Raw genomic sequence first — 12,516 nt, 5'->3', positions numbered from 1 at the left:
CCATTCAAAACTGCACCTCCTGAAGTCAGTGTGCAGTCTGAAGATGTATCCCGCATCTCCAAGCCCCTGAAGGATAAGGAGCCCCAGCAACACACAGGCAAAGACCTCACTGCTGCTGCCATTCTGCGCAGTGAAGCCATTGATCTATCAAGCGATGAAGATCTGGGCGATGACGCACTAGAACAGCTCATCAAAAGCAAGGAGGAAGCGGAAATCTTCAACAATCTGCCTCTCTTTGATGTCGCCATCATCCACAGCTTCATCGATGAATGGTTTGACACACCAGATATAAGCTTCAATGATCTGCAGCTGCCTGTTGGACTCAGCGTCGCCTTCCAAGGCGCAATTGCTTCAGAACTGGCCATTGCTCAGCGCATTGTTGAGCTGAAGCAGAAAATTGATCACGAAAAAGCTCAGTTCAAGAAGCACATGGCCAGTCTCAGTGTGCAGGAAGTGAGAAGCTTCAAAATCATGCTGCATGATCTCAAAGAAAACTTTCTGAAGAAGCGTGCTGAAGCTCAAGGCTCGCGTGAAAGGATGAAGTCATTGGCTGACAAATGTGTTCAAGCCTACAACGAGGCTGAAAAGTGCAAGGCACTTGGGCGTCCAGGCATCAACCTCAAGATGGCCGCAAAGAAGAAGAAGCAGCCTGCTGTGAGTGAACCAGAGGCATCAAGACAAGCAGCCACTTCCATTGTCTTCCCAACCACCATGACTGGCTCGAAGCCAAAGAGTCGGTCAACAGCTTCAGAGCTAAAGAAGACAAGAGCTGCAGAAGCTGAAGCCAGAAAAAGGAAGAGCTCTGAAGCCTCTCCCTCTGCCCCCAGTAAAAAGAAGCGCAAGACTAAGAAATCTAGGGATGCTCCCACAGAGCCCTTGATGGTCGAACCCCTTTCTGTCATTCACCCCAATGCAGAAAGAAGACTAACAGTGCATGAGCCTGCTCCCACAGAGGCACCTGACGCTGAAGATATTCCAGCAGCCGACCCACTAGCTGCTGAAGACATTGGTCATCAGGACAATGTGCAAGGTGATGCAGCCCTTTCTCAGCTTGAAACAAGCGAACCCATCAGCATTGGTCGTCCTCTGACGCCAATGGCACAAGATGAGTCATGGGCGGATTGCCCTCAGGAGGAAGAAGACATTCAGGCCCAGCCCACTCCGACACCACAAGCGTCGTCTGCGTTCCGTAGGCTTCGCAAAGGTCCATGGCCTCAAGTCCAGTCTGCAGAAATTCCGGCTGCATCAGCCGAAGACAATGAAGAAGCACCTCCAGAACTCACTCCCTCGCTCCATCAAGATACAGTTCCCCAAGAGAACGTGCCTGAAGATGTCCCTCAAATTACTAACACTGAAGCCAATGTGGAGCCTGCCCCACCAAATGCTTTAGCGGACAGCGAAGCCACTGAGCCAGACACTTCAGTTCCTTAGTCTGCTGCAGGTCCACAATTTGACTATCACATAGAGCACAGGCCTCATGTCCAGAAGCCAGTCCCAAGGATTCCAAGGTTCCCAGGTCTTGCATCAGCACCTGGCTCCTTTGATGTAAACAGCTTCAAGGCAGACAACACATTTTTCGATAGCTCCAAGAACCCCTATTCAAGGGAAAGGATTGTATCAGACAGGTTCTGGAGCTATTCACAGCGCAACTATTATTCTTGCATCTTATACAACCAAGGTCGCATCTTCCCACACAAGCGCCTTGAGGTTGAAGCTATTGCTGGTCTGCCATGTCTTGAGGAAGCTTTGGACTGCTTCAGGCAAGTGGGTCTGCTGCCGTTCGTGACTGATGAAGAGCACTGGAACGAAGAGCTTCTGCTTCAGTTTTATGCCACTCTCCACATCAAAGGCTACAACAGAGATCCTACGACTTGGATCCTGGAGTGGATGACCGGAAATGTCCATTATGAAGCTAATGCATTCAATATCATTGAGCTCACTGGCCTGCCCACTCCAGGCGAATTCTTCGAGGAAGGGTGTCAACTTCATTCTGAAGCTGTTGAGAGCATATTTCAGAGACCTGAACCCAATATGAGTCAGATGCTCTCAATGATGAAGCCATTGCCTCAAGATGCACCCTATCCAACTGAGTTCTTCGTTGAAGACCTAGAGTACCTGCCCAGGACCATATATCATATTATCCGGCGGACTCTCTGGCCCATTAAGGGACACTCTCCACATGCCAAGATTGAGGGTGCAATGAAAACTCTCATATTCTCTATCATGCATGGCAAATGCTTCAATGCATAAGATCTTTTCATACGACAACTTGCTGCATCAGGCTCGGACTTATTTGGTCTAAAAATCTATGCCCCTTGGGTGATGAGGCTGATCAAACTGCACTCTACAATTTCGTATCAGCCCTCAGCCCGAAACCATCACATCTTCCTGCCAGATGTGGATATCTCTGCTGAAGCAATATACCCTGAGCCTGCCAAGCAACCAATAAGTCTTCAGAATGCCGAACACCAGAGCTTCACACAGAATGTTGAAGGTGTTGAAGCCATGTCCAGGGTCTATCCTATGGCTGGCACTACACGTGCACCAGCATCAACTGAAGCCACAGATAGCACAAACGCTCCAAGACCCAAGAAGCGTGCTCGTGTCCTCACTGACTGAGAGCTTCTTGTGGCCCTTCACCAAAAGCAAGATAGGCATCACGACTGGCTGAAACGTCAGATGAAGAGCCTCTTGGTGGATGTCAATCGTCTTCGAAACCTGGCCACCAAGAATGCCTTCGTTACGCATGAGACTTGCCGTCGTACGTGGAAAGGGCTCTCAATGATCTGCACTGAAGCTGAACTTGAAGAGGATGGCTTCACAGAGCGCTTCAAATTTGACACCACACCTCCTAGGAGGGCTGTGATGCGCAACACACCGTCACTTGAAGACTCTGAGTATTCCTCATCTGCTGCCACTGTCACTGCGAGGATCATTGATGAAGATGATGATGCTACTTCACCACCACCCGCTTCAGCACCTCAAAGCTCAGCACCGCCAAACAACTCCACCGACCCTGCTGCGCCTGGGAACGCGTAGAAAACTCTATGTCTTCAAACCTTTTTGGTCATCCCTGACAAAAGGGGGAGAAGCATATGATGTTTATAGTCTTCAAGCGGGTCAATATGGGCGGGTGCCTTGTTTTGTTATACTTGCTTTGTGTTTGCAACTCTTGTTTTGCTTCATTTGGTTCTTTTGAGTTGTAAACACTAAAACTCGTTGGTCGTCTGCTACTTGTTTTACCACTCCTTTTGCGAAGATAAATTCCGCATGTGCGACGATAAATTCCGCACTCATCTCATTCTGTAGACGTCCATTTTCCATTATGCATGTTATTATCTTCATATACTTTCACATGCATAGTAGATTGTCATCATAAGCTGAAGCTGATCTCCACAAGTACAACCTGCCATGTGCACTTGCATTCCAAAAGCAAATTAACTTATATGCACATCTTCAAGGGGAGCACTTGCAACTTATGATGACAATTCCTTTACAGACTTCACACTTTATATTCCCCGTTGAAAACTTCAACTAGTTTTTCATCAATCACCAAAAAGGGGGAGATTGTAAGTGCATCTAGTGCCACCCCTAGTTGGTTTTGGAGTATTGATGACAAACCTAGTTGAGGGACTAATGTGTTTGTGAGAATTGTAGGAAAACACAGGTAGAAGTCCCTCATTGATTCGGTTTACTACCAGAGATGACCCCTAAAAATGAATGAAGACATTGAAGTCAAAGGTGGTATATGAAGATATTCACATTGAAGACTATGACAACAGAAGACACGTTATGAAGCCTATGGAACTCGAAGACTTAGATCTTTCGTAGTTCTTTTTATTTTTGTTGAGTCATAGGAACCACCGTACTGTTAAGTGGGGTCCAAGAGAACAAGTCAGAATGACTTAAGTGATGCCTAAATCAAAAACCTATGTCTTCGAGTGAAGACAATGAGAGCAAATCTTGTCCAGAGCCGGACAAGTCAGCTTTGCTTATAGCCCAAGTAAAGTTGCCATGAGAGTTCGAAATTCTGACCGTTGAGACACGTGTCAGTTCCTTAGTGACCCAGGGTCATTTCGGACAAATCAGGTCGGGTTGCCAAGTGGCTATAAATAGCCCACCCCCACAACCATAAACGGTTGGCTGCTCAGATTTCAGTGCACGGCTTTTGTCGTTTGAGAGCAACCCACCTCGAAGCCTTTGAGAGAAAATTCCTAGTGAGGAGAAAAGCCCTAACCACCCAGAGCCAGAGTAAATTGGGCATCACTTAAGTCTTCTTGTCTTTGTGATCTGAAGACTTATTACACTTGAGGACTGTGAATCCTCCAGACGGTTAGGCATCGCGTTCAGAGCATCCAAGAGACATTGTGGATTGCCAGTGAACGAAGTCTGTGAAGGTTTGGGAGTCTACCTTGAAGACTTACCAGAGTGATTGGGCGAGGACTAAGTGACCTTAGCTCAAGGAGATTACGGTGAGGACTTGGTGTCCTGAACTGTGTGTTCAGGACTGGGTGTCCGGGACTGTGTGTCCTAAGGTTTAAATACCTAGCCGCTCCAACCAGACGTACAGTTGTCACAGCAACTGGAACTGGTCCAACATATCATTGTCTTCAACGAGTCACTGGTTTCATCTTCACTTCCTTCTCTTGCTGTTACTCATTGTGAACTCATTGCGTGCTTGCTTTATCATTTGTCTTCACAACATGAATGCATGATCTGTTTGGCTTCATAACTTCTTCCTACTTGATCCTTATTACACTGAAGCTGTTTGTCACTGTGCTTTCACTCTATTGAATACATGACCATGGCTGGCCTAGTGTAATCTAACTTCTGCTGCATAGTTATAGGCATAATCTTCACTGTTTGTCTTCATAACTCCCAAGTTTTGAAGACTTTCATAAAAATCGCCTATTCACCCCCCCTCTAGTCGATATAACGCACTTTCAACTATGAAGAAATAAAACATATATATAAGATTATTCCAGAATTTGCCCTTCATAGAGTTCTTAATTTTGATCTAGAAGAAATTTATATGTATTGTGCGGCGAATTGCATTGAAAATCCTTATATTGCCAATTACATAAAGAAAAGAAAACAAATAGAGGATGAAGAGAATATTAATGAAAGGGAAGAGACTTCCCAATATCCTCCTATTATTTCTTATGATCAATAAGGTAACGAGCAGGAGCCTTCTATTCAACCAATCTCATTAATAAGGAGCTCCGAAAAGAGGATTAAACCCACACATGATGTGAACAAGAAACAGAAAAGACGGAGAAGCAAAGGCAGAAAGGTATTCCTCCAAAATGACGTTGCTCCTATTTCTCATTGGGATGATGATAATTGCTATACTATTGGTGCTATCCATACTATTAATGATGAGAGTGATTATGCTTATGATATGAAAAGGCCCAAGCTTGGGGATGCTATGTTTGATGAAGATGATGTTTTTGAGAATATATTTGATGCAAATAATGTTTGTCCCAAGCTTGGGGATGCTACGTTTAATGAGGATGATATTTTTAGTCTCCCAAGTTATGATATGCAAATTTATAATGATGATAGCATGCCTCCTACTTATGATGATTATATTGATGAAAGTAGGTTTGGAAGAGTGTCAGCTTTAGGAAGTAATGATCCCACTATTTTGGGGGATGTTGAATCTTATTATGATAATTATGAAAGTGGATTTGGAGAGGTCATGACTTTATTTAGTACTGATTCCACTATCTTGGAAGAGGTTTCAATTGATTATGATGAGAACAAAGTTGCTACTTATGATGATTATTGTGATGAAACTGATGCTATAAAAAGTAGTGATGATTATATTTATAAAACTTGTGATGATTATGATTACCCTTTTTCTGAACATCACTCTTTTAATGTGGAAACAATTTATAGTATTCGAGTCTCTTATGATACTCCTACTATTCTGAATAATAAGAATTTTGCTTATGTGGAGAGTAATAAAATTTCTATGCTTGTAGATCATAAAAAGAATGCTTTATGTGATAGTTATATTGTTGAATTCATTCATGATGCTACTGAAAATTATTATGAGGGAGGAACATATGCTTGTAGGAATTGCAATAATATCAAGTTTCCTCTCTATGTGCTTAAAATCCAGAAGTTATGCTTGTTTTACCTTCCTATGCAAGTTGATTCTTGTTCCCATAAGTTGTTTGCTCAAAAAATCCCTATGCATAGGAAGTGGGTTAGTATTAAATGTGCTAAGTCATATTCTCCATGATGCTCTCTTTATGTTTCAATTCTTATCTTTTATGTGAGCATCATTAAAATCATCATGCCTAGCTAGGGGCATTAAACGATAGCGCTTGTTGGGAGGCAACCCAACTTTAGTTTTGATCCTTGATTTTTGTTCCTGTTTATTAATAAATAATTCATCTAGCCTCTGTTTAGATGTGGTTTTATGTTTTAATTAGTGTTTGTGCCAAGTAAAGCCTTTAGGACCTTCTTGGGTGATTGTTATTTGATCTTGCTGTAAAAAACAGAAAGTATGAACTCACGAGAATAATTTTCATTTCTTAGAAGAGAGCGATAAAATACCAATTCCACTTGCAGTATATTTATAAACAAATTTCCTAGGAATTCCTCATTTCTCAGGATTTTGGGAGTTCCAGAAGTTTGCGTTAGTTACAGATTACTTCAGACTGTTCTGTTTTTGACGGATTCTATTTTTCATGTGTTGTTTGCTTATTTTAATGAATCTATGGCTAGTAAAAGAGTTTATAAACCATAGAGAAGTTGGAATACAGTAGGTTTAATGCAAACATAAATAAATAATGAGTTCACTACAGTACCTTGAAGTGGTGTTTTGTTTTCTTGCGCTAACGGAGCTTACGAGTTTTCTGTTAAGTTTTGTCTTGTGAAGTTTTCAAGTTTTCGGTAAAGATTCGATGGGTTATGGAATAAGGAGTGGCAAGAGCCTAAGCTTGGGCATGCCCAAGGCACCCCAAGGAAATATTCAAGGACAACCAAGAGCCAAAGCTTGGGGATGCCCCGGAAGGCATCCCCTCTTTCGTCTTCGTTCATCGGTAACTTTACCTGGAGCTATATTTTTATTCACCACATGATATGTGTTTTGCTTGGTGCGTCATTTTATTTTCTTTTTCTTTGCTTTCTGTTTGAATAAAATACCAAGATCTGAAATTCTTAAATGTTAGAGAGTCTTCACATAGTTGCATAATTATTCGACTAGTCATTGATCTTCACTTATATCTTTTGGAGTTTTGTCATTTGCTCTAGCGCTTCACTTATATCTTTTTAGAGCACGGCGGTGCTTTTATTTTGTAGAAATAATTAATCTCTCATGCTTCACTTATATCATTTTGAGAGTCTTTAGAACAACATGGCAATAATAAAAACTTTCATACAAGTGCATTGAATACTAAGAGAAGTTTGATACTTGATGATTGTTTTGAGATATGAGGATGGTAATATTAGAGTCATGCTAGTTGAGTAGTTGTGAATTTGAGAAATAATGGTGTTAAAGTTTGTGATTCTCGTAGCATGCACGTATGGTGAACCGTTATGTGATGAAGTCGGAGCATGATTTATTTATTGATTGCCTTCCTTATGAGTGGCGGTCGGGGATGACCGATGGTCTTTTCCTACCAATCTATCCCCCTAGGAGCATGCGCGTAGTACTTTGTTTCGATAACTAATAGATTTTTGCAATAAGTATGTCAGTTCTTTATGACTAATGTTGAGTCCATGGATTATACGCACTCTCACCCTTCCACCATTGCTAGCCTCTCTAGTACCGCGCAACTTTCGCCGGTACCATAAACGCACCATATATCTTCCTCAAAACAGCCACCATACCTAACTATTATGGTATTTCCATAGCCATTCCGAGGTATATTGCCATGCAACTTACCACCGTTCTGTTTGTTATGACACGCTTCATCATTGTCATATTGCTTTGCATGATCATGTAGTTGACATCGTATTTGTGGCAAAGCCACTGTTCCTAATTATTTCATATATGTCACTCATGAGTCATTGCACATCCCGGTACACTGCCGGAGGCATTCATATAGAGTCATATTTTTTTCTAAGTACTGAGTTGTAATGCTTGAGTTGTAAGTAAATAAAAGTGTGATGATCATCATTATTAGAGCATTGTCCCATGTGAGGAAAGGATGATGGAGACTATGATTCCCCCATAAGTCGGGATGATACTCCGGACGAAAAAAAAAAAAAGGAAAAGAAAAGAAAAGGGGCCAAAAGAAAAAAAGGAAGAAAGAAGGCCCAAACAAAAAAATAAAAAAAATGAGAGAAAAAGAGAGAAGGGACAATGCTACTATCCTTTTACCACTCTTGTACTTCAAAGTAGCAGCATGATCTTCATGATAGAGAGTCTTCTATGTTGTCACTTCCATATACTAGTGGGAATCTTTCATTATAGAACTTCGCTTGTATATTCCAATGATGGGCTTCCTCAAAATGCCCTAGGTCTCCGTGAGCAAGCGAGTTGGATGCACACCCACTTAGTTTCTTTTTGAGCTTTCATACACTTATAGCTCTAGTGCATCAGTTGCATGGCAATCCCGACTCACATTGGTATCTATTAATGGGCATCTTCATAGCCCGTTGATAGGCCTAGTTGATGTGAGACTATCTTCTCCCTTTTTGTCTTCTCCACAACCACCATTCTATTCCACCATAGTGCAATATCCATGGCTCACGCTCATGTATTGCGTGAAGATTGAAAAAGTTTGAGAACATCAAAAGTATGAAACAATTGCTTGGCTAGTCATCGAGGTTGTGCACGATTTAAATATTTTGTGTGGTGAAGATGGAGCATAGCCAGAATATATGATTTTGTAGGGATAGCTTTCTTTGGCCATGTTATTTTGAGAAGACATGATTGCGTTATTAGTATGCTTGAAGTATTATTATTTATATGTCAATATTAAAATTTTGTCTTGAATCTTATGGATCTGAATATTCATGCCACAATAAAGAGAATTACATGGATTAATATGTTAGGTAGCATTCCATATCAAAAATTCTATTTTTATCATTTACCTACTCGAGGACGAGCAAGAATTAAGCTTGGGGATGCTGATACGTCTCCGACGTATCTATAATTTTTTATTGTTCCATGCTATTATATTACCCGTTTTGGATGTTTATGGGCTTTATTATACACTTTTATATTACTAGCAAAAGAGCCCGTGTGTTGCAACGGGAGAGAAAACATAACACACACTCTTAACTCAACAACCATCACTCAAGACCACAATAGGTCCATCTCCTTTATTTTTGCGAGGCATCATATTTGTGTTGCCTCTTATCCTCCTTCTCACCCTTGCCGGCGATGGCCTCGGTGTTCACACAAAACAACAAAAAATGTGTGTTGAATATGGTTAATCCTAAGGCATCTCTCTCTCCCTCTCTCCTTCCTCTCTCTCTCTCTCTCGCTTGCTCTCTCGCTTTCTCTCACTATCGTGATGAGAAATCTGTTGTTTTCCCCTGCGACATTTTTTAGAGGTATGCATGTGTAGTTATCGATGTTTTGTTTTCCGTACATGGTTATAGTTGGGTGTTTATTTGCAATACGGATCGCCGCCAGTATAAAAAAAGAATCTTGCGCTATAAATTATAAGTTTGCTTCCATAAAAATATTTTAAAAATATTTAACAGGTAAAATTAACATCATATTTAGATTCCACAAATTTTTCTAATAAAATTTCATACATAATATGTTAAAATCGAAGTTACAGTTTAAAAGATACAGATAATTTAGAAAATTATTTGGTTTGACTCAAATATATTCCAAAATAATATTTCAAAATACTTAACAGGTAAAAATAATCTCATATTCATATTCTACATATTTTTCTAATCAAATTTCATATATAACATGTTCAAATCGGAGTTACGGTTTAAAAGATATGGATGATTTTAAAAAGCATTTGTTTAACTTAAATATGATCTGTAGATGAATTACCTAAAACATCAGGGGGGTTTCGAAAAATGTAAAATAATGGTTCGGGTGTGACTTAAATCTAGACGGCAGGTTGATTTCAAGAAAAGACAGGGACTTTTGTATAAAATATGAAAATAACACCGGACAGCGGGTTGAATTCTCTAAAATAGAGGGACTTTTCTGAAAAATTCCATGACGGACGAAAGAAACCCAATTTGTTTTGTTATTAGGTAAAGATTTTTGGGACTAACCTATTAACTGGAGGACCAGCCCAAATTGTTGTTTTATTGCCTATTTTAGGGTTTCGAAGAAAAGTAATATCAAATGGAGTCCAAACGAAATGAAACCTTCAGGAACATGATTTTCTCAACGGAAGCAATCCAGGAAACTTGGAGTCTACGTTTGGGAAGCTTCGAGGTGGCCATGAGGCAGGGAGGCGCGCCTGCCCCCTGGGCACGCCCCCCACCCTCGTGGGCCCCTCGTGGCTCCCCTGGCCTACTTCTTCATCCTATTTATCCATATACCCCTCAAACATCGAAGACGAGAATAGATCGGGAGTTCCGCCGCCAGAAGCCTCCGTAGCCACCGAAAACCAATCTAGACCGTTTCCGGCACCCTGCCGGAGGGGGGAATCCCTCTTCGGTGGCCATCTTCATCATCCCGGCGCTCTCCATGACGAGGACGGAGTAGTCCACCCTCGGGGCTGAGGGTATGTACCAGTAGCTATGTGTTTGATCTCTTTCTCTCTCTCTCTCTCTCTCTCTCGTGTTCTTGAGGTGGTACGATCTTGATGTATCGCGAGCTTTGCTATTATAGTTGGATCTTATGATGTTTCTCCCCCTCTACTCTCTTGTGATGGATTGAGTTTTCCCTTTGAAGTTATCTTATCGGATTGAGTCTTTAAGGATTTGAGAACACTTTATGTATGTATTGCACGTGCTTATCTGTGGTGACAATGGGATATCATGTGATCCACTTGATGTATGTTTTGGTGATCAACTTGTGAGTTTCGTGAACTTATGCATAGGGGTTGGCACACGTTTTCGTCTTAACTCTCCGGTAGAAACTTTGGGGCACTCTTTGAAGTTCTTTGTGTTGGTTGAAAAGATGAATCTAAGATTGTGTGATGCATATCATATAATCATACCCACGGATACTTGAGGTGACATTGGAGTATCTAGGTGACATTTGGGTTTTGGTTGATTTGTATCTTAAGGTGTTATTCTAGTACGAACTCTATGATAGATTGAACGGAAATTATAGCTTCATGTTATTTTACTATGGACTCTTGAATAGATCGATCAGAAAGGATAACTTTGAGGTGGTCTCGTACCCTACAATAATCTCTTCGTTTGTTCTCCACTATTGGTGACTTTGGAGTGACTCTTTGTTGCATGTTGAGGGATAGTTATATGATCCAATTATGTTATTATTGTTGAGAGAACTTGCACTAGTGAAAGTATGAACCCTAGGCCTTGTTTCAACGCATTCCAATACCGTTTGTGCTCACTTTTATCATTTGCTACCTTGCTGTTTTTTATACTTTCAGATTACAAAATCCTTGATCTACCATCCATATTGCACTTGTATCACCATCTCTTCGCCAAACTAGTGCACCTATACAATTTACCATTGTATTGGGTGTGTCGGGGACACAAGAGACTCTTTGTTATTTGGTTGCAGGGTTGTTTGAGAGAGACCATCTTCATCCTACGCCTCCCACGGATTGACAAACCTTAGGTCATCCACTTGAGGGAAATTTGCTACTGTCCTACAAACCTCTGCACTTGGAGGCGCAACAACGTCTACAAGAAGAAGGTTGTGTAGTAGACATCAAGCTCTTTTCTGGCGCCGTTGCCGGGGAGGTTAGCGCTTGAAGGTATATCTTTAGATCTTGCAATCGAATCTTTTCGTTTCCTTTTTTAGCACTAGTTTAGTTTATAAAAGAAAACTACAAAAAAATGGAATCGATTTTGCCTCATACGCTTCATCTTATTAATATCTTTCGTGAGAATGATGGAAAGGGAAATTGTGCTCAAGTGCTAGAAGAAGTCTATAAAATGTTTGGCACTAAATCTTTGAATGATGAGCATGATTTCAATGTTGTTAGTATGAACTCTTTGAATATCCATAGTACTAATGATGATTGCACTAGTCATGATGAAAATATCTCTTATAAGCATATCGATTTTTGTGGAGTGCATAGAGTTTGCAAGTACATACCAAACAGGGAAGATAGATTCTGCAAGAGGCATAAGTATTTGGAAACTAAATGGTTGCAAGAAAGGCTAGATGTTTGTGCTGAAAATTTAAACTTTCTTAGCCGTACTTGTGAACTTTGCAATGAACGTGATCATTTCAGTACCCAATGCAAATTGTTTCATGATCATATCGTGTCCAAAAATTGTGATGACTTGATTTCCCTCGCACATCATAACGAACTTAGTTTTCTCTTGGGATATGAAGAAATAAAATGTATATCTAAGATTATTCCAGAATTTGCCCTTCGTAGAGTTCTTAATTTTGATCTAGAAGAAATTTATATGTATTGTGCGGTG

The sequence above is a fragment of the Triticum urartu genome, chromosome 3 (genome assembly GCF_003073215.2).
Source record: "Triticum urartu cultivar G1812 chromosome 3, Tu2.1, whole genome shotgun sequence".
Classification (NCBI taxonomy): domain Eukaryota; kingdom Viridiplantae; phylum Streptophyta; class Magnoliopsida; order Poales; family Poaceae; genus Triticum; species Triticum urartu.
Note: the sequence above shows the minus strand (reverse complement) of the source record.